The following is a 27,526-nucleotide window of genomic DNA, read 5'->3' on the forward strand; positions in this document are numbered from 1 at the left end:
CGCGAACCGTTAGGTTTGAGGCTAAGACCTAGCCTAAGAAGCCCTCCCGCTCCCTCCCGCAGCGCAGGTCCCTAACTCCCCGCCCGGACTCTCTACCCCCTTTTGGGGCCGGGCCTTACCTTGTCTAGCTGCTTGTTGGCCCGCGCTCTGTTCCATAAGTCCGTCGATGAAGCAAGAAGCGATCACGTGTACAGTTCTGGAGCGGCCGGATGGAGTTCTGATTTGCACCGGGATGGGGATTGCTACAGCTATCGGGGTGGGTGCGCGGATGCCGCCCGCTTGGAAATCAGGCAGCCTTGGGTACCCCTCTGGATTCAAGACCGCGGGATCAGCCGCGGCTGGGGTAGTCGGCGGCAGGGGCAGCTCTTGGCCCTGAGGTGGGGCACCTGTTGGCCTATGGTCACCATCCTGCGGTGACGGCAGCTCTCCATCACTGTGGGCTTCCTGACGTTGTTCTGCGCTTCTCTCTCTATCACCGACACCGACACCGACTTCTGCGTCGTCGACTCTCTCTTCAGCCTCAGACTCGTCGGCACTCTCTTCTACCTCAGACTCGTCGTCGATTTTCTCTTCTCCCTCAGACAGCTCTTGGACGGTGGGTTCTGGGTTCTCTTCTGGGATATGGCCCTGGCCCTGGTGCTGACTCCCAGGCGCCGGCATGGTTGAAAAGGGGCCTCCTCCACTGGCCTGTGGGTCAGCCAGGGAGTTGTGGCTCTAAGTCACACAATAGGTATACCCACTATAGCAACTTGAATGCCCCGGAGATTTGTGAGGAGAGCCCGTCTGGATTGCTTTATATAATGTTTGCTCCGCCCCTTTCCCCCCCACACACCAGGGAGATGTCCCTCCCCAACCCCGGGTTCCCAACCACAGCCCTTCAAGGCTTTGGACTAAGCTTGCGATTGGCACTCAGCCTTGTCACTTTCCGCTCCTGAACCAGTCGTGAAAGTGATCTCCCAGCCCTCCCCCAACCCCCCCTGTGATTTTTGACAGTCTGAACTCTGCCCAGAGTTCGGATACTGGAAGAGAAAGGAGAGGGGGGAGGGAGAGGAATATCTGCAAATTTGAAGGCACCTCATGGTGACTCCCGGTTACTTGGGACCGGGGTGGGGGTGGGGGGCTTCCACAGTGACACAAGCCATTCGAACATTTGCAGCCCACCTTAGGCGCTGGACAGAGGCTATTTTGCCCCTTTCTGTGCTCCCCTTCCTTGATCCCATTCTCCTCGCTCCCTTTAAGAAGACCACCTTGTGGGAAAATCATGGATTTTGTAGCTTTTCCAATGAATCGGGGAACAAATGTAGGAGTGTTTAGGAGATTCTGTGAGCACAAGTAGCTGTCTTTCACCTTTGAGGAATCAAACCTTTAATCCCAAAGACGAGTTCTGGATCTCATTTAACAGGAGATAGTTGCCTGTGAGATCCCATTATACTGGACATGGCACTGACCCTCTTTCTAAGATGTTCAGTTTGGTCATCCATTTTGGGGCCAGAAGATTAGATGTCATTTCATAGAATCAAATATTTGATTCTATTTATTGTATCTAACCCCCTCCTTTTACCCAGAAGGAAATGGGGACCCAGTGAAGTAAAGTGACTTGTCCAAATGATTTGTTACAGAATTAAGGGTCAGAACTTGAACCCAGGTCCAGTGTTTTTTGCCTTTTTTTTTTTTCATTCAAGTGGTGGTGTCAGAAATAAAAACATAAAGGATTAAAAAGTGAGGGGAATGTGAGGAAATGAAAGCAACAAGTTACATAACCCTTTCTAGGAATTTTTGGCTTTAAAATGACATAGGACAAAAATATGAGGGAACATCGGAGTAAAATAAAGGTTTAAGGATGGGGAGATGTGGACCTGTCATAAACTGTGGGACAGAAGGGCATAAGGAGAGATGGAAAATGAGAGCAAAGCAACAATTGAGAAAGATTCAAGAAGAAAACAGAATGAAGTAAAGAAAAAGACTATGGATGATTAAGTTGGATTGTGTGTATGTTGGGGGAAGATTTAATGGTCTCTAGTGACAGATGCCTCTTTTTCTCAGTAAAAGTAGGGGATGACTATGGATGCTGACAAACATTTGCAAAGTAAAGAATTGAGAATAGCTGTTTTAGAGGAAATCTGTGATTGAGATGGACACCTATAGTGTCTGCAAAGGGAGAGAAAGATGAAAAAGGCAGGGGCAGTTAACAGAAAACAAGGGACTAAAAGGTCATGGTGAGGGCAAAAAAGAGTGAGAGGAAGATACAGACATGTAGTTTAGGGAATAGAATCTCAGAGTTTTAGTTCCTGGAGGGGGAATGGGGTCAGGGTATGGCCACCCCTGTGAATGGTCAAGGTGAAGTGAATTTGATGATCATCAATTTAAGACATGCGGGTGAGGGTAAGGGATAAATGAACAGAGATGCCAGACAGTGAAAAGGTCATTGAAATGTACGTGACAACATTGTTTCGAGGCAGCCATTGCATTGGAAAGGAGGGTTGAGAGCCAGATATGATGAACTCAAGAAAAGAAGGAAAATGACCCGAAAATTGTTGGTTTTGACCAGGAGCTAGACAGGGTGATAATAACAGGAAAGGACAAACCTTGAAGGAAAAGTTGTTAAAGATCCTAATGATGGCCAATATTTATATAGCATTTGAATGTTTGCAAAACAGTTTATAGATTGAATTGTCACAACAACACTGCAAAATAGGTAGTCATACAGTTTCATAAATGAAGAACCTGAGAGTGAGAGGTCAGGGAAGTTACCCCAGGGACAAGGTCAAAGTTAATGGTAACTAGGCACTTGTCTAAAGCAGTAGTCAAGTCCAACACATTGGCAAATTGAGTTTTGAAGGGGAAAAGAAGTAAGATCTTTTGAAAATGGGCTGAGGGAGAGGAGCACTTGTATGGAGAAAGTAGCCAGACATTTGGTGTCTCCTCCTGAAGCCAGATTTCTGATAGTGCCTGTGGATGGGCAGTATGAAATGAAGAGATTGGGGAAATTTGTTAAGGGTTTGTGGAGTTCCAGAGAGCCCAGTGAAAGGGGAGGGCAGAGAACAAGGCTGAAGTTGGCAAGCATGGGAATATAGAAAGAGCTAGGAGGGGGAGGGAATTTTCTCCTGAGCAGATGTGGATTCCTAAACATGTGGATAAGGGGAATGAGAGCTGAGAGTTTTACTGGTATTAAGATGAGGAATGACCAATGATGGGAACCCTCCCTTCTCCCCAAGCTCTTGGAAGCAGTGTGGGATCTCACTCAACTCATCTCCAATACTGTTTGGTCATTATAATTATATAGTATTCAGATCTCTAAGGTTCTGTCCCAGTCCCAACATTGTTTCTTTGCTTCTATTCTAAGGATTTCCTCCCCACCCCAGAAATTAATTTGCTTAAAGTGAGTTTTACCAATCCTAGCAATAGCTAGGCTTGGGTGGGTACTTGGGAAAGTATTTTTTACTGGCTAATTTTAGAGATTCACTAATGCTACAAATCACCTCTCCTTAGAGATCCATAATTTCTAATTATGACTGGCTTGCATATAGATGTTCTAGGATTGGGGTTCTTGAATTTTTCAAAACTACAAACTTGTTGATTGGGGCAAAAGCCCTAGCTCCATGTTCTCCAAAGAGAAGTCATTTGTCTAGCCCCCCCAAAAAATCCATAGACCATGACATTTGTTGGGGGACTTGACTTATAAAGGCAAATAAAAGGGGCCTCGACTAATTTTTCATTATGAACTTCTTTCTCCATAAGGAAAAGGACTGGGTACTATCCCTGTATCTTAGATGACAATTAACAATAGATTGTTTAGGGTCCGGTTGATGGTGTGACTGGTTTGAGATCCTAGATCCAGGGCTGATAGGACCCTCAAAGGTTAATTCATTCAAGTCCCTTCGGTTTGGAGAGGGGGAAACTGAAGCCCAGGGAGAAAAATTATTTTCTGAGGGTCACACAGGGGCTAAAGGGCAGAATATAGATTGGAGCCCATGTCCAGTGGCTCTAAAACCTTTATTTTTCATTTTATTCCACTCTAACCATTAGCCAACTGCTTAGTGGGGAGCATGGAAGGCTTGAAACCTTTACAATACATACACATCTATTTTCCAAGTTTTCATTCACTATATGGGAATGCAACCAACCTTAGTGTGGGAGACTTTCAGGTGTGAGGAAGGAGTGGGGGACTTTGGGGCAGAGCTGTTATCTACAGCAAAATGAAAAGTTCTGATAAATTTAATCAGGCTGGGGGGAGTCCAAGACCTCCCTTCCTTTCCCTCCCAGTCCCTCACCCCACAGTGTGGCTCTTCTAACTGGGAGTAAGGAAATTCATCTGGGTTGGGACAGCTAGAGAGAGAAAGAGAAGCAGTAGCTACTGACATCTACCCAATTTCATTTTAACTAATCGTTCTTGCTGGGGGTGGGCATAAGGTCTGTCACCACTCTATATTTCAGGGCCAGAATTGCAGCTCCAGTTCAAACTCCAGTTCTTTCTGGGGTAAGGTCATAGGATGCTAGATTAAAAGCTGACATCCTTAGAGGTCACTGAGTTCATTTTATATAAGAGGAAACTGATACCTGAGGAGTGACTTACTCAAGGTCACACATAGGATTTTAGATCTCTAGGGAACCTCAGAGGTCATATAGGCCAACTCCCCCTCCCATTTACTAGGGGTATAATTATGGCTGAGGGAAAATCTTCTAACTTCAGAAGAACAATCCTTTCCACTGTAACACCAGCTGTCTCTACCCTGTTTGATGGCAATGGAAGACTGAAAATTTGAGTTTCTTAGGGGGTTGTTTGCTTTCTATTCTTGTTTCATAGTACCTTTTAATTTTTGAAAATATATGCAAAGATGTTTTTCTGACTTTTTTGCTTTTATTTTTCCAGTCAGCATGATTATAGAACAGTATTTCTCAAATTGTTTGGTCTCAAAACCATTGAAAATTTTTTAAACTTTATTATTTATTAATATTTTTATTAAAGCTTTTTATTTTCAAAACATCTGCATGGATAATTTTCAACATTCACCCTTGCAAAACCTTGTGTTCCAAATTTTTCTTCCTCCTTCCCCTAGATAGCAAGTAATCCAATATATGTTAAACATATGCAATTCTTCTATACATATTTCCACAGTTATGCCACATAAGAAAAATCAGATGAAAAAGGAAACAAATGAGGAAAAAAAAAACAAATACAAGCAAATACCAAAAAGTGAAAATACTATTTTGTGATCCAGACTTATTTCCCACAGTCCTCTCTCTAGGTGTAAATGGCTCTCTTCATCACAAAACCATCATCACTTGGCCTGAATCACCTCACATTTGAAAATAACCATGTCCATCAGAATTGATCATCCTATAATCTTGCTGTTGCTGTGTACAATGTTCTCCTGGTTCTGCTCACTTCACTCGGCATCAGTTTATGTAATCCTCTCCAGGCCTCTCTGAAATCATCCTGCTGATAGATTCTTAGAGATCAATAATATTCTATAACATTGATATACCATAACTGATTCATTCTCCAACTGATGGGCAGCCACTCAGCTTCTAGTTCTTTGCCACTACAAAAAGGGCTGCCACAAATATTTTTGCACACGTAGGTCTGCAAAGATATTTTTCAACATTCACTTTTGCAAAACCTTGTGTTCCAAATTTTTCTCCCTCCTTCCCCCTCTTCTAGATAGCAAGAAGGTTAAATATGTGCAATTCTTATATATAGGCACACATATATATGCATATATTTCCATATTTGTCATGCTGTATAAGAAAGATCAGATCAAAAAAATGAGAAAGAAAAATCAAGTAAGCAAACAACAACAAGAAGGTGAAAATACTCTGGTGTGGTCTACCCTCAGTTCCCACAGTCTCTGGATGCAGATGGCTCTCTACCACAAGTCTATTGGAACTGACCTGAATCATCTCATTGTTGAAAAGTCCCTCAGTTAATCATCCTATAATCTTGTTGTTGTATACAACGATCTCCTGGTTCTGCTCTTCACTCAGCATCAGTTCATGTAAGTTTTTCCAGGCCTTTCTGAAATCCTCCTGCTGTTTGTTTCTTACAGAACAACAATATTCCATAACACTCATATACCACAATTTATTCAGCCATTGTCCAACTGATGGGCATCCACTCAATTTCCAGTTTCTGGCCACTACAAAGAGGGCTGCCACAAACATTTTTCACTTGTGGGTCCCTTTACTTCCTTTAAAATCTCTTTGGGATACAGACCCAGTGGACACATTGCTGGATCAAATGGTATCCACAATTTGCTAACTCTTTGGGCAAAGTTCCAACTTGCTCTCAAGAATGGTTGGATCAGTTCATAATTCCACCAACAATGCATCAGTGTCCCAGTTTTCCCACATTCCCTCCAATATTTATCATTATCTTCTCCTGTCATCTTACCCAATCTGAGATGTATGAAGTAGTACCTCAGAGTTGTCTTGATTTGCAATTCTCTAATCAATAGTGAATTAATTGCTTTCTATTCTTAGCATGAATAGGAGAATTAACACATTAAGGTCAATGCCCTTTAAAAATGTCTATTACCATTGGAAATACGGTCCTCTACCCCATTCTCTTCCTCTCCCATTTTATTTGGGAGTTGATTAAGAGTAAAGGTTTCTACCATTCACTACCAAATAGCTACCACCTTAACTAGCTGTTTCATTTATTTAGAGTCTTTGTGCTGTGCAACATAATTTTTAGTGCCTATTCTATGCACAACCTCAAAAGAGATGGAAAGTTTAGGTGACTTTGATCCCTGCCTTCAAGAAGATCACAACCTAGTGGGAAGATCCAAACTAACAAAATAAACTTTAATCCACAATCAAGGAAACTCCTGCCTCTGACCCACACTGGCTGTATGACCCTGGTCTGAGTCTCTGATTTCTCAGTACCCTAAGATAGAAGATGCACAGGAGGGGGCTGATGTGCATTGGTGGAATCTGGAAAGTATGTCTGCTCCAAAAGAAATTTGATTTTAAAAAAGGGAATTTGAGATCTTGGGGGAAAGTCACTGTTGACTGAAGGGGATCAGCAAATATCTGAGTGGTGATGGTACTTTATTTAGGTCTTAAAGGATAGTAAGGGATTTCAGAGGTAAAGGGGGAAGGGAATGCATTCAAAGAAGCATTCCAGGAAGGCCAAGGAGAGGGGCCAAGGCAAAGGCCCTGAGGTCTAAGGATGGGAGACTGAGTATGGAGAAAGGGGCAGAGAGAACAGTTTAGCTGGAACATGGAAACATAAAATGGTTCTAGAGGGTCTTGAATGCTCTGAGTTTGAATGCTACTTGGAAGAAATAAGGAGCCATGGAAGACTTTGGAGCAGAGGAGTAGAATGCATGAGGGAAATATTTGTGGCAAGAATATAGGAATTGGATTGGAGAAAGAAGAAATACCTGTAAAGAGGTTATTGAAATACTCTAGGCAGATAGGCTAGTGATTAACCAAATGAATGGCTCAGCTCGAGGACATTTTCATTTTTAAAAGGTAAATATAAAAACGATCAATTCTGTTGGACATGGCTCTTTTCAACAATGAGATGATTCAGACCAGTTCCAATGATCTTGTGATGAAGAGAGCCATCTACACCCAGAGAGAGGATTGTGGGAACTGAGGGTGGATCACAACATAGCATTTTCACTCTTTTTGTTGTGGTTTGCTTGAATTTTATTTTCTTTCTCATTTTTTTTCCTTTTTGATCTGATTTTTCTTGTGCAGCAAGATTATTGTATAAATATGTATGTGTATATTGGATTTACATATTTATATGGATTTAAACTATATTTAATATATATTTGATTACATGCCATCTAGGGAGAGGGTGGAGGGAAGCAAGGAAACTGGAACACAAGGTTTTGCAAGGGTCAATGTTGAAAAATTATCCTTGCATATATTTTGAAAATAAAAAACTTCAATGAAAAATAAGATTTCCCCCCCAAAAGGAAAATATAACAACAATGAATAGTAGAATTTTTTTCCTTCAGTTTCTTACTAAAACTGAATACCCACTATTCTTATCCTCAGCTTTATGGGAAAACACAGCAAGGCAGACAGAATCCTCTCCTCTCCAAAAGTTTATGTGGAATTGAAAGAACCAGGTCTCCTCTTCTCTCAGCCAGTGGAGTAGTTGATGGGGATTTGCTCCTATTTGTCATCTTGGCTTTGAAGGATCCGTTCCAAACTGGACCTATGCACAGTGGGAGTAGGCAGAGAATAGATCACTAGGTACCTAAGTCAAACATTTATTAAAGTACCTGCTGGGTTTGAAAGACAGCCATTATGAAATTACTGAATACGAGGGCTCAATGTTCTGTGTGTTTCAGGTGGGGTGTTGATAGTGGTGCTGAGACAAACTGCTAATCTTGCTTTTGATTATGGCCAAATTAAGCTGGTGGGGATGGAAGGAGGAAAAAAATGTCTATTTAAACTATAAGGATAAAAATATGGTCTAATGGAAAAGACACAAAACTGGGGATCAGGAGAATAGGATATGAGTCCTGGTCCTGCTACTAACTTGTTTGTGATCTTAGGAAAGTCTCTTTCTTGCTCTGAGGTTCCTCAGTTTCCCTGTCTGTAAAATGAGGAGGTTGAATCAGATAATTCCTAAGGTCGCTTATAGCTTTAAAATGAGACAATGCTATAACTCCAAATCTCAAAACATAAGAGTATGAATGAGCAAATTTAAAGGGAAAAAGAATTTGGCAGCTGTCGGTTGTGAGGTGAGGGGCAGGGATCTCATAGCTCTGGAGAAGTTCTATGACAGGGATTATTTTATCCCTTGGTTAGCTCAAATCATTTATAAAAGACTGGGCTTTCCACAAAATGACCCAGCTTTTCAAGTATCCTCTTCTGGGCAAATACTAGCAAATCAACAAGATCCTTAGCTAATGCTTGCTGGAGCTGTTAGATTGCAGGGTCATCCTGGAAAAGATAAGTGGTGACATGGGGTGACAGGCCCCCATTCTGGAAAGCAAATCTTACAGCACAGTAAGCAATGAGGGCATTAGCTTTGAAGATTGCTGCCACATCCCTCGGTAAGACATTGAATGTCCTTCACAAGCTGGCATCCACCTTTTTGAGCATCACCCTCCCTACCCTCTGGTTTTCCACTTGTGACATTTCAGGCTCAATCTCCATGCCTTTATAGTGGCTGTCTCTCATGCCTGCCATCCATTCCCTAGCTTCTTTTTAAGGTTCATTTCCAAAATCACCTTCTACATGAGGTTTTCTTTCCAGTTGCTATTCCCTATCTTCCTTCTCTAGGATTCATTTTGTATTTACCTTGTGTAAATGTTGTGTTACTTTTGTGAGTTGTTGTTTTCCTTCAATGGAGTGTAAGCTTCTTGAGGGCAGGGACCGTTTTAAAAAATTCTTTGTGACTGGCACAGTGGCTGGCATCTAGTAGAGAAAAAGAAAGAGAAAGAGGAAGGAAGGAAGGAAAGAAAGTAAGTTCTAGCCCAGTCAATCCATTATGTCATGTTACTTTTCAACCCCTTAATACCTACAAGGGTGGAAAAAAACACCTCATTGTGAGAAACAATTCTTTTGAAAAAAACAAAAACCAAAACATCCTTAAAAACCCCAAACTGTTTAGCTATTGTATCCTACATAGCCCACAGAAAAAAAGGAAAGCTCAGAGAACTGGGCTGGAAGCCAAGGAAATCCTCCTAAGTAAATTAAATGCAAACAAAAACTGAATAATGTTCCCTCCTTATCAAATAGCCCTCTTTATGCCAATCAGATCAGAAAATAAACATGTAAAGGGAAAAAAAACCTAAAAAAATCATCTGAATTAGAAGACAAAAACAACCTAAAAGAGAAGAAAGGAAAGAAAATGTAATAAAATACTGGAAATAAATGATAAAGACTGTCACTAGTTTTGTGCCTTATGCTAACTAGTCACTTAACTTCTCTGAGCCTCAGTTTCCTCATCATGTCAAATGGGGAATAAGAATACTTTTTGCTACTTCTTTCTGGAGTTGAGGAAACGAGTGAGAGGATGAAGAGCCCTGGATACAGAGAAGGAGGAGATCTTCTGTTCTTTCTTCTTGATCTCATTAAAAGGGATACTGTGTTTATTCAAAACAACCTCTTTTGTGAATATTTTGCTTATTTTTTAAAAGTTAATTCCACCATGTTGAAAAGTTATCCATGCATATGTTTTAAAAATAAAAAGCTTTAATAAAAATAATTAACCCAGGAAAAAAAAAAGTTAATTCCTAGTTTGAAAATTTGGCTTGATGGAATGTATTGAGCTGCCCTTAGAATCCAGAACAACCAGGCTGTGTCACAGGCCAAATAATATCATTTCTCAGAACCCAAGGGGCAACTCTCTGAGATTAGATATTTCAGAAAGGGTCTTGACCTGCATTGGTAGAGGAAGTTTCCTCACCTGGGAGTCCCCTGTTCCAATGAAATCGATGGTACGGTCTTTAATAAAGAAATGCAAATTACACGTTTAACCTATATTGGATTACTTGCCATCTAGGGGAGGGGATGGGGGGAAGGAGGGGACAATTTTACAACACAAGGTTTTGCAAGGGTGAATGTGGAAAATTATCCATGCATATTTTTTATAGTATTCCTTTATTATTATAGGTTTTTATTTACAAGATATCTGCATGGGTCATTTTTCAGCATTGACAGTTGCAAATCCTTTTGTTCCAACTTTTCCCCTCCTTCCCCCCTCTCCCTTCCCCCAGATGGCAGGTTGACCAATACATGTTAAATATGTTAAAGTAGAAGTTAAATACGAAGTAAGTATACATGTCCATTTATTTTGCTGTACAAAAAGAGTCGGACTTTGAAATAGTGTACAAGTAGCCTGTGAAAACACTTGCGTAAATTTTAGCCCCCTCCCCTCAGCACCATCTGGAGGTAGAAGGACTAATATTTTCATGCCCTTTAAAGACAAGGAAGCTGAGGCACCCTAAGTGACTCACCCAAGGTCAAACGGTCAGGGCTTGTTCAGCTCAAATCAGAACCCAGGCTCTCACTCTCTAAATCAGTTTCTTTTCATCATCTGCCGATTTCAGTATCGGGAAGGTCGAGGCCCCAATTCTAATTATCCAGCCAGGGGTGGCACCCTCCCCTCACCCAAGTCTGAGGCAAAGATTTAATTGGTGTACAGAACTCAGAGAAGATGAAACTTCTTCAACTACTGAAAGAGCCCTGATCCTGGTTTAAATCTCACCTTGATGTTTATTCATTTTGTGATCTTGGGGAAAAGATTTCCTTTCTTTGGACCTCAGTTTCCTTTTTTTGTAAAATGGACTAGATGGTTTCTAAGGTTCCTTCTAACTCTGGGGAAGTGGCCCATCTTTCTCCCATTTGAGACTTGAGCAGTACCTCAGAGCTAGAGTTTGGATTATGTCATGCTGCCTCTTAAAGCATCCCTCCCAACAGGACATGGTCTGGTCTCCATTGGTTAGTGACTAGATAGGCTCCTTTCACCTTTGTAGGGTCTACCTTCTTCTGCAGGTAAAGATGCTGCTGAGAGAGACAGAAAGGCACAGACATAGAAACAGAGAGGGAGAGAAAAACAGAGACAGAAACAGACACACAGAGAGAGAGAGAGGCACAGAGAAACAGAGGGGGGGGAGGAGGAGAGACAGAGAGAAACAGAGACAGGACACACAGAGAGAGACGGGGGGCGGGGGAGAGGGAGGGAGACAGAAACAGAGAGAGAGAGAGAGAGAGAGACAGAGAGAGACAGAGAGAGACAGAGAGGCAGAGAGAAACACACATAAGCACACACACAGACGCAGAGAAAAAAACAGAGGGGGGGAAGATGGGGGGAGAGAGGGGGGTAGAGAGGGAGAGATAAAGTGCCAAAGCGCAGGAATCAGTGATTAGGGAATGCGACACAGATGATATCTGAGCAAAGGAAATTGGGGAACAATCAGACTATCAAGAAGACAGCCAGGAGAGGGCAACATCCTCAAAGCTGAGTGAATCTCCCGCGCCAGTGAGCTGCGCCGACTGCACAGCAGGGGAAGGAAGGCCAGCCCGGAGTGATGGCCAGGGAGAGCAAAGAGGGCTGGAGGGATGGTGGAGGGAGCAGTGCAGGGTGGGAGCTTCTGCTCTGGGCCAGGAACTGTACTGTGCCTAAGAATACCAGAGATCCCACTCCTCATGTCTTGTGGCCACCAGTATAGCCCGTCACTTGCTCAGTCATTTCCTAAGGACATCCCCCTCACCTGCCAATTCTTTGCCACCACGAGAGTGGACATTTTCTATATATCCATTTGGACATAGGTGCGCTTTCCCTTGATCTTTTTGGGGTGCTGACCTGTTATTTCTAGGTCAAAGGGCATGCAGTTTTATGCCTTTTGGGGCATAGTTCCAAATCGTTCTCCAAAAAGTTTGGACCAATTCACAAACCCACTCCCTGTATATTAATATACCTCATATTTTTTCACACACCCTCCAGTATCTGCCATTTTCCTCTTCCATCATGGTAGCTGATCTGATGGGTGTGCCGGGGTACCTCAGAGTTGTCAAATGTGCATTTCTCTCTTAGTGATTTAGAACTTTTCATACGATTATTGATATGTTTATTTCTTTTGAAAACTCCTTGTTCATATATTGGATCACTTATCAATTGAAGAATGGTTCTTTAAAAACAATTAAATTTGGTTTAGTTTCCTAAATATTTGAGAAATGAAACCTTTTGGCAGAGAAACTTGCTATCCATTTTCCTTCAGTTTTCTGCTTTCCTTTGAATTTTGTTTGTGCAAAAACTCCATCATTTCATATACTCAGAATTATCCATTTTACTTTCCATGATTCTCTCTATCTCTTTTTTGGTCAGAAACTCTTCCCTTACCTCCAGATCAAACATGTACGTTTTTCCAGGCTCCCCTAATTTAGTTATGATAAAGCCCTTAGTGTCTAAATCATATACCCATTTTGACCTTTTCTAGAAGGTGTTAGATATGCTTAGTTTCTGTCAAAATGCTCTCCAGTTTTCCCAGCAAATATTTTGTCAAATGGCGAGTTCTTATTCCCAAAGCTTGGAACTTTGGTTTTATCAAACATTAGATTACCATGGTGATCTACTACTGTGTATTGTGTACCTAATCTATTCCACTAATTCACCATTCTATTTCTTAGCCAATACCACATTGTTCCCATGATTACTATTTTATAGTCTAGTTTGAAATCTGGAATTGCTAGGACACTTTCCTTAACTTTTTCCCTAACTAATTCACTTGATATTCTCAATGTTTTTGTTCTTCCATGTAAATTTTGTATTTTTCTAGCTCTACAAAATAATTCTTCAGTAGTCCGATTGAAATGGCACTGAATAAGCAAATTAACTTAGGTAGAATTCATTTTTACTATATTGATTTGGCTTATCAATGAACAATTCATTTTTCTCCAGTTGTTTACATATATCTTTATTTGCATGAAAAGCATTTTGTAACTGTGTTCATCCCCGAGTTTGTCTGGGCAGATAGTTTCCCAAGTATTTTGTATTTTCTGAAGATATTTTAAATGAAAATTTTCTATTTCTTGCTGTTGGTCTTGTTGGTAATATACAGAAATGCTGATGACTTATGTGGGTTTATTTTATATCCTGCAACTTTGCTGAAGTTGTTAATTGTTGCAACTGTTTTTTAGTTCATTCTCTAGGGTTTTCTAAATATACCATCTTATCATCTGCAAAGACTGATAGCTTTGTTTCTTCATTGCCTATTTTTATTCCTTTAATTTTTTTCCTTGTCTTACTGCTAGTGCTAGCATTTCTAATAGTATTGAATAATAATGATGATAACGGACATCCCACTCGTGATCTTCAAGTTTATCCCTGTTACAGATAATACTTGCTCTTAGTTTTAGACAGATAATAATACTACATTTTAAGAAAGGGTTCATTGATTCCTACATTTTCTGTTTTTACTAGGAATGGGGGTTATCTTTCATGAGAAGCTTTTTCTGTATTTATTGAGATAATCAAATGATTTTTGATGTTTTTGTTATTGTCATAGTCAATTATGCTGATAGTTTTCTTAATACTGGATGAGCCCTTCATTCCTAGTAAAATACATGTAATCACAGTGTATGATCTCTGTGATATATCACTACAATTTCCTTGCTAGTATTTTATTTTAATTTTTCATCAATGTTCATTAAGGAAATTGGTCTGTGGTTTTATTTCTGTTTTTGTTCTCCTGTTTAGGTAACAAAATCATATTTGAGTCCTAAAAGGAATTTGACAGGATTCCTTCTTTATCTATTTTTTTCAAATACTTTATATAGTATTGGGATTAATTGTTCTTTAAATGTTTGGTAGAATCCATCCAGTGCTGGGTATTTTTTCTTAAGGATCTCATATATGGCTTGTGAAATTTCTTTTTCTAAGAAAGGGTTCACTTAAGCACTCCATTTCCTTTTTTATTAATCTGGACAATGTATATTTTTATAATTATTTATCCATTTTCACTTAGATTGCTAGATTTGTTGATATATAAGCGGGCAATATAACTCTTAATTGCTTTAATTTCCTCCTTCTTGGTGGCACATTCACTTTTTATTTTTGGTACTTGTAATTTGGTTTTCTTCTTTAAGAATATCAAATTAATTAATATTTTTAGCTTCCAGCTCCTAGTTTCATTTATTAGTTCAATGATTTTTTTTTTACTTTCAATTTTATTAATCTCTTTTTTGGTTTTCAGGATTTCCTTGGTATTTAATAGGGGATTTTAATCTTATTCTAGTTTTTTTTTTCAATTGCATGTCCAATTCATTGATCTGCTCTTTCTGTCTTTTATTGATGTGCATATTTAGAGATAATTTACCCCCTAAGTACTGCTTTGGTTGCATACCACAAACTTGTATATTTTCTTGTTGTTGTTCTCTTTAATGAAATTATTAATCATTTGTCTGACATATTCTTTGACCTACTCATTCTTTAGGATTAGATTGTTTAATTTCCAATTAATTTTTAATCTATGCTCCCATAGTCCTTTATTGAATGTATTTTTTTTGCATTATGGCCTATAAAGGGCTCATTTAATATTTCTGCTTTCCTGAATTTGGTTGTGGGGTTTTTGTGCCCCAATATGTGGTTGATTTTTGTGAAGGTGCCATGAACAATTGAGAAAAAGACATACTTTTTTCCTATTCCCATTCAGTGTTCCCCAGAAATCTATCGTATCTCAGTTTTCTAAAATTGCATTCATCTCTCTAATTTCTTTATTATTTGTTTTATGGCTAAATTTATCTAGTTTTGAGAGGAGAAAGTCGAAGCTCTCCCCTAAAGTTATTGAGAATGTCTACCCCAAGCACATGAAAACTGCCCCTGATGAGGGTGGAATGGCAAGAGGAGAACAAATTGAACAACCGTGAAGGTAGCTGAAGCAAACACTGTGGAAGGCTTACAATTTTGGTGGGGCATCCGAGAAGCCAGAATCACCCACTGTATCCTAGACCAGTGCAAGTCATCTTAACTCTTGCCACTGGACAGAAATTCTGTCTCTGGAAGGGAGAATGAGGCTAATGACTGTGCCATTTGGCCTTTTTATACATAGTTTCTCAGATAAAGGTCTTATATTTCAAATCTATAAAGACCTTTCTCAAATTTATAAGTATATGAGCCATTCCCCAATTGGCACATGGTCAAAGGATGAACAGCAGTTTTTTTTCCTTTTGTTTAAAATGCCATTTACTTTATATCTGAGTCCATTTTCCCAGCTCTTTCGAAAGAAAATCCAGTTATACTTCATGGTCTATTACCCCATTCCCTTCATCACCCTCCCATGCTATAGTGACTGAACAAGCAGTTTTTCAATGATCAAAACTATATATAACATATGAAAAATGCTCTAAGTAACTACTGATGGGAGAAACAATTTTGAGGTATTGCCTTACACCTATCAAATTGACTAAAATGATGTGTATAGCCTTTGAACCAGCAATAGCACAATTGTTAGGTCTTTTTCCCAAGATGATCAGATAAAAGGGACAAGAACTTCTATATTCTAAAACATTTATAGCAACTCTCTTTGTGATGGCAAATAACTGGAAATTGAAGGGATACCCATCGATTGGGGAATGGCTAAACGAGTTATGGCATATGATTGTGATAGAAACTACTGTGCTATAAGAAATAATGATTTGGTTGATTTTTAGGAAAAAAACTACAAAAAGACTTGCATGAAATAATGAAGTGTTAAGTGAGCAAAACACTAAGAAATCATTTTATATAGAAACAGTGATACTGTTCTAAGAACAGCTTTGAATGACTAAGTCATTTTGAGTATTTTATATACATATATAAAGGACCTAGATGCTATCCATCTTTAGAAAAAGAACAGATAAACCGAAGTATGTATAGCATGGTTTTACATATGTATAACTGTAGAAATATATACATATTTGGTTTTAATGGTAGCCTTCTCTAGGGTGGGAGTGGAAGGAGGAAAAAAATTAAAACTGCATAGAAGAGGACAAAGGAAAACTTAGAAGAAAGCACAGAAAAGCAGGGTAGCTTTGAAAATGATTGTAATATTTATTACATAGTTTTTAAAAGTATAAAATGGAAATTCATAGTTGTATATTGAATTCTCTTTTTTATGTTGTTCTGTGCACATAGAAAGTTTTTTGTCTTTTTGTTTTTAAGTTCAAAATGAATAAAAAAAATTTAAAGATGCAAAAGATTAAATTTCCCTGCTTATCTCCTAATTAGGTCTAGTTTTGCTTTTGCTTTGTCTGAGATCATGATTGCTACCCCTACTTTTTTTTTTTAACCTCAGCTAAAGCATAAGAGATTCTTCTCTAGTTCCTTATTTTAACTCTCTGTATGTCTCTCTGTTTCAAATGTGTTTCTTTTAAACAACATATTGTTGGATTCTGGTTCATTCTGCTATCAGCTTCCTTTTTATAGGTTAATTCATCTTATTCACATTCCATTATAATTACTAACTGTGAATTTCCCTCCGTCCTAATTTTTTTTCCTATTTATCCTCCTCTCTCTTTTTATCCTGTCCCTCCTCTAAAGTCTGTTTGACTTCTTACCATTCCCTTCCTTAATCCACCTTCCTTTTTATCATCCTTCCCCTTTCTCTTATTATTTTGCCTTCCTCCTTCCCTGTGGGTTAAATAAATTTCTATACTGAATTGAGTATGATTGTTTTTCTTTCTTTGAACCAATTTAAATTAGAAAGAGGTTCAAGTATTGTCTGCACCCTTCCCCCATTCCTCCCTCCCACAGTAAAAGCTTTCTTGAACACCTATTTTATGTGAGATAATTTTCCCTATTCTTGGTCTCCCTCTTCTCTTCTTCCAGGGCATCCTTCTTTCTCACTGATCCTTTTTTACATCAAGCCAATATAATTGACTCACTTCCCACATCCTGTCTATTAAGAATCCTTCTAACTGCCCTAAAATGATAAAGTTCTTATGAGTTACATGATCGTCTTTCCATATAAAAAAGTAAATAGTTTAACCTAATTGAGTCCCTTATGGTTTCTCTTTTTTGGTTACTTTTTTATGCTTCTCTTGAGTCTTGTGTTTGAAAATAAAATTTTCTATTCAGTTTTGGCCTTTTCATCCAGAATGCTTAAAAGTCCTTTATTTCATTAAATATTTTTGGTTTTTGCTGGGCAGATTATTCTCAGTTTTAATTCTAGCTCTTTTACCTTCTGGAATATTATTCCAAGCCCTCTGCTCCTTTAATGTGATAATTGCTGAATCTTATATGATCCTGACAGTAGTTTCATGATATCTAAATGGTTTCTTTCTGGCTGCTTTCAGTATTTTCTCTTTGACTTGGGGATTTTAGAATTTTGAAAATTAGAAAATTTAAAATTTTAGAATTTCTGGGGATTTTCATTTTGGGGAATGACTCTCTTAGAAATTTGAATCAGTTTTTTATACACCATCCTTGAGGCAAAAAAGAGTGGAATAGGTCAAAGAGTCCCATTTCTGCCTTATATAAAAGAAGACATTGGGAAGAGTTTGTTACTTTGTCTAATTAAAGCAGAGAGGTGGTCTCAGTAGAAACTGACTTTAAAACCCAGAATGCAAAGGTCAGAAATGTGCTTTAGAATCCAGAATGTCAGATCAAGGAGAGACTTTAGAACCCAGTTTGTCAGATCAGAAATTAGTTTTAGAACCTGGAGTGTCAGATCTGAAATGAATCTTAGATATCAGAATGGCAGACCAGGGAGGGACTTTAGAACTGGAAATGTCAGATCAGAACAGGAATTAGGAGTCCAGGATTGTCATACCAGAAATGGACCTTAGAGCACATAATGTCACAAATGGGAAGAGAATGTCAGGAGAGAATATCAGAGCTGAGATGGACTTTGGAACAGAGAATGTGAGACCTGGGGAGGAAGAGAAAACAGAAAATGTCTAAACTGAGGAGTCCAGAAGAGAGAATACTTGATGTAGGATGGATTTTAGAAAATTAAAGTGATTTTAGAAGATGCAACATTAGAGATGAAAGGGATTTTTACCATACACGATGTCATAACTGAGAGGGAATTTTGAATACAGAAAATCATAGTTGAAATGGCCTTTACAAATGTGAATGTTGTAGCTGGGAGGGTCCTTTGAAGAAAGAGTGTCAGAGCTTGGATGGTCCTGAGAACACAGAATTTAAATTAAAAGGTACTTCAGAAGGCAGAATTTCAGAGGGGGTGGAAATCCCTTGAAAGAGAGAAGACAGAACTGAGAAAAGCCTTGCAATATTGAATGGCAGAAATAAAAGGGATTTTGGAACACAGAATGTTGAAGCTGGAAATGTTCTTAATATGCAGAATGGCAGAACTAGGTGAACTTGAGAACAGAAAATGCCAGAAATGTGAAAGGACTAAGAAGAGAGATTGTAAGGTGTGGGAGGGTCCAGAACAGAAAATGTCAGAGGTGGGAAATACTTAGGAACCCTGAATTTTAGAAATAAAAAGGGCTTTTGGATATAGAATGTCAGAGCGCAGCATAGCCCAAGAATAGAGAAGATCAGAACTTGGAGGTTTTGAGAAAAAAAAATTGTTCTGGGAAAAACCTGAGAACAAAGAACGGCAGATCAGGATGAAACTTTAGAACACAAAATGTCAAGACTGAGAGGGTCTTTAGAACACTGAATGTCATATCTAGGAGATACTTTAGAATCAAGGATATTGAATTTGGAAGGAACTTTAGATGAAAGACTAGCTAGGCTGTGACTGAGATCAGATAAAAATGCAACAGGTGGGGAAGCCCTTAGATCCCAGAAACTCAGATTTGGAGGGACTTTAGAATAGAGAATGTCAGAGATTAAAGAGACTTTAGAATCTAGAATTTTGTAGCTGGAAGAGACCTAGGGACAGAAAATATCAGATCTGCAGAGCTAGGGGGGACCTTGGAATACAGAATGTCAGATCTGGGAGGGAGCTGTGAAGAGATAATGTCATAGATGGGAGCAGTTCTCTAATATGAAATATTAGGCATAGAAAGGAACTTAGAACAAAAGTTGTCAGAGCTGGGAGCAACCTTAAAACATGCAACGTTAGACTGTGGGGATTCAACTAAAAATTCATTGAAATAATAACTTCAACATATTTCCTGGGTGTAAAATAAATCCCACATAAATTGTCAGCATTTCTACATGTTGCAAAAAATCTCAGCATGGAGAGATTGAAAGAGAAATCCCATTTAGAATAACTACAAAGTATTTGGGAGTCACTAAGACACTTGGGAGTCTACCTACTAAGGCATACAAAGGAACATTATGAATCCAATAGAAAATCCCAAATCCACAATAATGACATTGGAGAGTATTTATTGCTCATGAATAGTTCGAATCAATATCATGAAAACAATCATATCTTAATTAATTTACTTCTTTAAGCCCATTCCAATCAAGCTCTCCAAGTGTTAGATAAAATCATAACAAAATTCATCTAGGAGGACAAAAGGCCCTCAGGGGAAATAGTAGGAAAAGAGTGGGAAGGAAGGAAGCCTAGCTAGACTTAATCTCCAACTGTACTACAAAGCTGAAATCATTAAAACACTTTGCTCTTGGTTTAGAAGTAGACAGGTTGATCGGGGGAACAAATGAGGTACACGGCATAAGCGTTTAGAAGCCAAGGAACTCAACAGCTTTAATCAATCAACAAGGATTTATTAAGTACCTATCATGTGCCACTTTGCTAAAAACTAAGCAATGGGGGATACAGAAAGAGGCAGAATTCCATCTCTGCCCTCAAGGATCTCACAATAGAACACAAACGGATTTATACAAACGAGCTGTAGACAGGATAAATAAATAGCAGAGAGAAGGTACTTGAATTAAGAGAAGCTGGAGAAAGTTTCTCATAAAAGATAGATATTTGACTTGGTACACAAAGGCTAGAAAAGTCAGTACTTGGAGTGGAAGGAGGAGAGCATTCCTGGCATGGGAGACAGCCAGAGAAAATGCTGCGAGTAGAAAGATGGAAGCTTATGTTTGTGGAACAGCTAGCAGGTCAGTGTCACCAGATTGAAGATCTGGTAAAGAGGTATAAAAAGAATAAAAATGAAGGAGGGGATACAGGTTATGAAGGGCTTTGAATGATAAACAGAGCATTTTAAAATTTGGTTTTGGAGGCACTAAGGGAACATTAGAGTAGGGCGATGACATGGTCAGAACTGGGCTTTAGTGGATAGATTGGAGTAGGGAGAGACTTGAGGCAGATAAACCCACCAATACTCTATAAAAATAGTCTGATAAAGAGGTGATGAGGGCCCGTACTAGCATGATGACAGGTTTTAGGAGGAAAGATAATGAGTTCTATTTTGGACAAAGTGAGTGTAAGATGTCTACTGAACATCCAGTTCAAGATGGTTGAAAGGTAGGTTTGTATGTAGGATGGAATGTCTTCAGCAGAGAGGCTGGGGTAGGATAGATAGAGTTGAGAATCATCAGTAGTACATATCTAACATATATAGGACTGCTTGCCATCTAGGGGAGGGGGTGGAGGGAGGGAGGGGAAAAATCGTAACATAAGGGAATGCAAGGAATAATGTTGTAAAAAATTACCCTGGCATGGATTCTGTCAATATAAAGTTATTATAAAATAAAATAAAATATATAATAATTAAAAAAAGAGAGAGAATCATCAGCAGAAAGATGGTAATCCATGGCAGTTAATGAGCACATCAAAAGAAATAGTATAGAAGAAGAGAAGAGGTCCCGAGAGAGGACTCTGAGGGGCTAGAGATCTGGATGTGTCTGTGATCTGAAAAGTGATCCAGCAAAGGAGACAGGAAAGGAGTGGATAGATAGAGAGAAGAAAAACCAAGAGAGAATGATGTCTTGTTCTGAAAATTTTAAGAGAAGGGAGGTTCAAGGAAAAGTCAATGATCAGTAGGTCAGAGTTTTCAGGAAGGTTAAAGAGAATTAAGATAGAGAAAAGACCATTGAATTTGGTGACCCAAAAGATCATTGGTAATTTTGTATGGAGAGCAATTTCGGGGGAATTATGAGATCAGAAGCTGGACTGTAAGGGGTTGAGCAGAGAGTAGAAGAAAGTAGATAAACCTATTCTAGAAAGGGGTGTGATAAATCATAAGACCCCACCTATCAGGATGGATAAGACCTTACTATTTGACTTCTGCAAAAACTAGACAGCAATCTAGAAGAAACTAGGTAGGGATCTATACCTAATATTTTACTAAGATAAGCTTTAACTTGACTCATGATTTAGATTTAAAAGGTGATAACATTAAAAAAAAAGAGGAACAAGGAAGAAACTAGTGATTAGTTCTGTACGTGGGGAAGAGTTCATGACCAAACAGAAATAGAGCAGATCATGGAAGAGAAAATGGACAATTTTCATGACATAAAATGATTTTTTTGCACCAATGTGGCCATTGTAGCAAAAGGAAACATAACTCAGAAAAAAATCTTTACATCAAGATTCTTTAATAAAGTTTTTATATCCAATATGTATAAAGAAGTGATTCAAATTTATAAGCCTTAGAGCCATCCCCCAAATGATAAATGTTCTAAGGATATGAAAAATGGTTTTATAAGGGAGAAATCTAAATTATTATCCCTTATATAAAAAATGCTCCAATTCACTAATAATTAGAAAAATGCAAATTACAGCAACCTTGAAATCCCACATCATTCACAACCATCAGATTGGCAGAGTTGACAAAAAGGAAAATGACTAATGTTGAAAGGAAAACAGGCACATTAACACAATGCTGGTGGAACTGTTAATTGGTCTGGTCATTCTGGAAAGCAGTTTGGAACTGTATCCCCAAAATTAATAAATCGTGCATATACTTCAACTTAAATATATCACTGCCTGGTATAGGATGTGATGAAAGACACAGGAAAATGATGCATTTGTACAAAAATATTTAGGGCATCTCTTTGTATGGTGGCACAGAACTGTAAATTTAAGAGGGTGCCATCTATTGGGAAATGTTTACACAAATTAGAAATATGAACATCACAGAATACTTTTACTAAAAGAAAATTTTAAAATGCTGCCCCAGAATCTCCTGATGAAGGGGACTATTTTAGAGAAACCTGAAAAGACATATGAACTGATGCAGGGTTGCTAGAGAGAGAACAGAACCAGTTTATATACTAATGACATAGTAATGACAAGCAACTTTGAAAAATAAAAACACTCTTAATGAACAATATTCAACTAGAAGGCCAGAAGGCTGATGATGAAACATGCTATTTACCATCTAAAAGAGAAGAGATAGACTCAAGGTACAGAATGGGACATATGGTTTTTGGACAGGACCACTTCAGGAATTTGTTTTGCTAGACTATGTAATTTTGTTGTAAAAGTTTGGTTTTTCTTTTCTTTTTCTTTTTTTCAAAGGCGGGAGGTGGTGAAAGAGAGAAAATAATTTTTTGATCATTGAAAAAAATAAAATTGAGTAAGAAACATATTGCTTGCCTACCAGCCCTCCAAAGTAGAAATTTGGGAATGAAAGGCCCTGTAGAGCACAGAATGCCAGTGACATAACACAGAAGATCAGAACTAGGCGAGAGCATAGAAAAGAATAACAGAGCTAGGCAAGTCATTAAGGACTGGAGCTGTGATTATTGGCATAGAGAATTCTCATTTTGAGGAAATTTCTCTACCAATGGAGGTCAGAACCATCTTTGAAACATATAGGCTTAAAGAGTTACCTACAGAAACAATAGATAAAGTGACTTACCCCAGGGCTATATACCCCTGTATATTATCCCAGTATGTATCAGAGACAGGACTTTTTGGTTTAGGAATTAGCTTTTTAATATCATCCTTTACAATCTTTCGTGGGAAGGATCTGAGAAAATAGAATGTGAGAATTGGAAGGAACCTTAGAACGTGGAATGTAAGAGTTGGGAGAGAGATTAGAACTGGGAATGTTAGAGGCCAGGGGGATCTTACATCCTAGAATGTCAGACTTGGGAAGGAACTTAGACCACATACATCCTGGAGTATTGGAGATGGAGAATAGAATGTCAGACATTGGAAGGATGTTAAGGATTGGAGTTGTGATTTCCTGGGTATAGAGGACTCTTATTTTGGTTAACATTTTCTTTCAAACCTGTAGGATTACAGGTAAATGGTAAATGGTAAAATAACATTCTCAGGGTCAAACAGCATTTATGTGTCAGAGCTAACACACCTGAATCCAGGTATTCTCCACTCTGAGATCAGCTTTCCATCCACCATGTTGTACTTCTATTATTATATTTACAATATAACTTATAACATATTAATATTAATACTAACAAACAATATTAATTAATAACAAATAGCATAAAATAATAACATTATAATATAATAATGCGTAATATAATATAATATTACATAATAATATATTATATTATTAAAAGACAGAAGATAAGAGTTGGCCTGGGGTGGGGCCGGAAAGGAGGGAGGATTGGCATTTAGAACATAGAAAGTCAGAAGAGGGACCCCTGGAATTTTATGGGTATAGAGGATTCTGTGTTGAGGAAGCTCCTTCCACTAGTACAGGTCAGTATCCTCTGTGTAATTTAGAGCACTGGGAAGTTGTGACCTACCTACAGTCACACAACCATTATATATCAGAGATAGGTCTTTGATTTGAATCCAGGTCTTTTGGGCCTTGAAATCAGCTTTCTTTCAAAGATGCCATGCGATTTCTCATGGAAGGGACCATTGAATAGAATGTCAGCCATAGAAGAGATAATGTCCTAGCAGGAAGGGACATTAAAAGATAGAATTGAAGAATCGGTTGAAGCTTCAGAAAATAGAATGTCAGAATTTGGAAGGACAGTAGAAAATGGACCATCTGAGCTGGAACAGCCTTTAGCAAAATGTTCCACCTCTTAGGGGTCCTAGAATCAAAAGTGTCAGAGCTAGGAGGGACCCAAAGGACTAGAACTCTATTTTCATCAGCACAGAGGACTTCTGGTTCAGGGATACTTTTATGAAGGCAAACTAGGCCATCTTTTTCCCCAGTTCTTACACACCCTTTAACTACTAAGTAGGTGTTACCTCAAACAAACTGAGACCAGGGAAAGAGCTTAGCTTAAAAAGGCCAAAGCCTCCCACTGCATCCTGGGCCATCACTAGTCATCCTAGCCTGCGGCTTGCTGCTGGACTTAGATGGTTCGGGAGGAGAGAGTGAGGCAGATGACTTTGTACAGCTCACTTCAATTCAATTCACTTGAAAATCAAGATAACACTCTCCTGATATCCTTGGTCCTCTTCAAAAAGGAAGGATCATCATCATCATCAACAACAACAACCATAACTCCCTCTAGCAGGGCAGGGCAGCATCCTCTCCCCAACTTAGATGTCTAAAACTTTGTCTTAGCAGCCTGAGATTTTATATAACTTGCCCAGGAGCACACAGACAGTACTGGGACTTGAATTCAGATCTTCCTGGCTTTGAGATCAGCTCCCCATACCCTATTCCATGCCGTCTTTATTTTTATGTCCTTGAAAACCTAGATCAGAGATGAGTGAGAGCAATTCAGTCATAGTAGGAAAACTTAGAACATAGAATATGAGAGATGGCAGGAACATTAGAACCCAGAATGTCCGAGGTGAAAGAGTCCTAGAGCTGAAACTGTTAGGTTTAGTGACCTAATGGAGTGGTAGCTGTGATTTAGTTGGTATAGAGAATTAGCAGTTTAAGAAACTCTCTCAGTCAATAGAGATAAGTACCTCCTTTATAACTTAGAGATTTGGCTCCATTACTAAGTGAGAGACTTACCCAGGACCACACAGACAGTATAAGTAAGAGACAAGAATTGAATCAAGGTCTTCCTGGCTTTGAGATCAATCATCAGCTCTACTGATTATTCTCAATTTCTCCTGGATATATCTTGTTTGTACAATATGTTGTCAGCCCGTTGGCTCACCCATAAGAAGCTCAAGGTGAGCTCCTTGGGAACAGAGACTGTTTTACCTTACTTTGTAGCCCTTTACTTAGCATAGTGCCAGTTTCCTTAGACCATTAAAGGATAATCCAATTTAAAAGAAAAAAATGATCTGGAGAGAGGCACTAGATCCTTCCCATTTTGACAAAGGACATAAAGCAGTCAACACTAAAGAGTGACTTCAGTGGGAGACATTGTGGTATCGTGGGAAAAGTCAGAGGCTGTGGGGTCTGAGGACTTGGGTTCAAATCCTATCTATTGCTTACTACTTGTGCAATCTTGGGCCGGTCTCTTTTAGCTTCCAGGTCTCAGCTTCCCCTTCTATAAAATAAAGGGGTTGTATTAAGTGGCTTCGGGGTCCCTTCCAAGTTGACATTGAAATTCCTATATATAACTTTGCCCATGTCACTTTTTGTCCCGGGGCCTCAGTTTCCCCTTCTATAAAATGAGGAGGTTGAATCAAGACTTGAAAAAGATGAATTAATGTCTTGGCAGAGAGATACAGAAGAAGACGTATTTTCAGACATGATTGTTGTGTGGATTTATTTTGCTTCACTATGCTAACTTATCATAAGGTAGGACTTTTTTTGGGGGAGAAAGGATAAGGCAAATGGTAGATGAATGACAGAAAAAGAAAAAAGGGAGGGAAATAACATTTAAAATATGCAGATGAGACCAGAAAGAGTTCCCAAAGGCGGCATAGACAATCAGGGTAGTTTTGGCATGAGTGTGTTAAATTTAATAAATTTATGAAATGATAACATTTTAATAAATATGAAATAATAAATTATATATTATAATAAATTTAATAAATACTTTAAAAAACCAGGTGATATAATTGAGATTCATATTGTCATATGTAACCCCTTGTCTGTTCTTTGTATGTAGAAATGTGTGTTGATTTATCAGATTCGTAGTAATAGAGAGAAAGTTTTAAAAATAAAAGAAGGTGGTTGGACCAGTTGTCCCCCTGAGGCCTCTTCCAGCCCTAGATCTAATCTCCTCTATGTGATTTTGCATAAAACCACTTTCCCCCCCTAATCCTCAATTTTCTTGTCTGTAAAATGGATGTGTGTGGTTAGATCAGCTGGCTTCTGAAGGCCCTACCAGCTCTAGAGCTAGGAACCTATGGGTAGTTCCCATCTCAACCGAAACTTTCAACGCTCCAGACATCACAATATGTGGTCCCATCTTGGTGACAAGGCAAATGTGGACCACATCTGAAAAACACAAGAGAGAATCAAGGCATTCCCCTCAAGGGGGCTGGCGTGGCCCACACGATTTTTCCTCTGTGACCACTTGCCTGCTTTTCTTGGCCTCTTGGCTTTGAGCTCCTGTTTTTCATCCATCAAAAGGGCTCTCTCTCTCCAGCTAGGAATGGGCCAAATATTTTGACTGAGTAGTTATCTGCACAACTGCAAAGCCAAAACCATCAGTTAGGGAAAAACAATTTCCTCTGGCAAGGAGAGACAGCCTAATTGCTTAATCTGACAGGTTATTAATGGTTCAAGCCAACCAGAAGTATAATGGATATTGATAACCACTGGCAAGTTGGACATTGGATGCATACGGTATCACTGGAGATTACTTACATCAAGGGTTGCAACTGACCGTGAGACAAAGTTGTTCCATCTCCATGGGTTTCATTAAACAGTTCAATCAATTTGATAAAGTGGCAGGCTGGCAAGGGAGTCCATTAAGTCTAGATGTGCAAAGGAAAAAAAAAACTCAACAGGATGGAGGATATTTGCTGTATTTAGGCTTCAAATCAATGTGAAAATCAATCTACTTTGCTAAATGACCCTCTGGGTGTTGGGAGCGGTGGTCTGGGGAGCCAGGTTAGGTGATTACACTCAAATGAGTGTGGTTTGGAAGGAAGTAATATAGTCTAGAACCTGGGGATACGGCCGGATTCTCTGCGGGCTCATTTTCTGCCTAGAAAGCAGCACGTTAGGAGCCTGGCAGAGACGCCAACTTCCCCAAAGGCTTTGGAGGCAGATGACTTGGACTCAAATCTTCTCTCTGCTATATACTGCTTGTGTGACTCAGTTTCCTCATCTGTAAGATGAGGGAATTGAAATAGATGACCTCTTAGGTCCTTTCCAGCTCTGTCATCCTATGGTCATCCTTCAGGGCATCCAGAGCCAAAGCTACAGTTTATAAGGAAATGGA

The sequence above is a fragment of the Antechinus flavipes genome, chromosome X (genome assembly GCF_016432865.1).
Source record: "Antechinus flavipes isolate AdamAnt ecotype Samford, QLD, Australia chromosome X, AdamAnt_v2, whole genome shotgun sequence".
Lineage (NCBI taxonomy): Eukaryota > Metazoa > Chordata > Mammalia > Dasyuromorphia > Dasyuridae > Antechinus > Antechinus flavipes.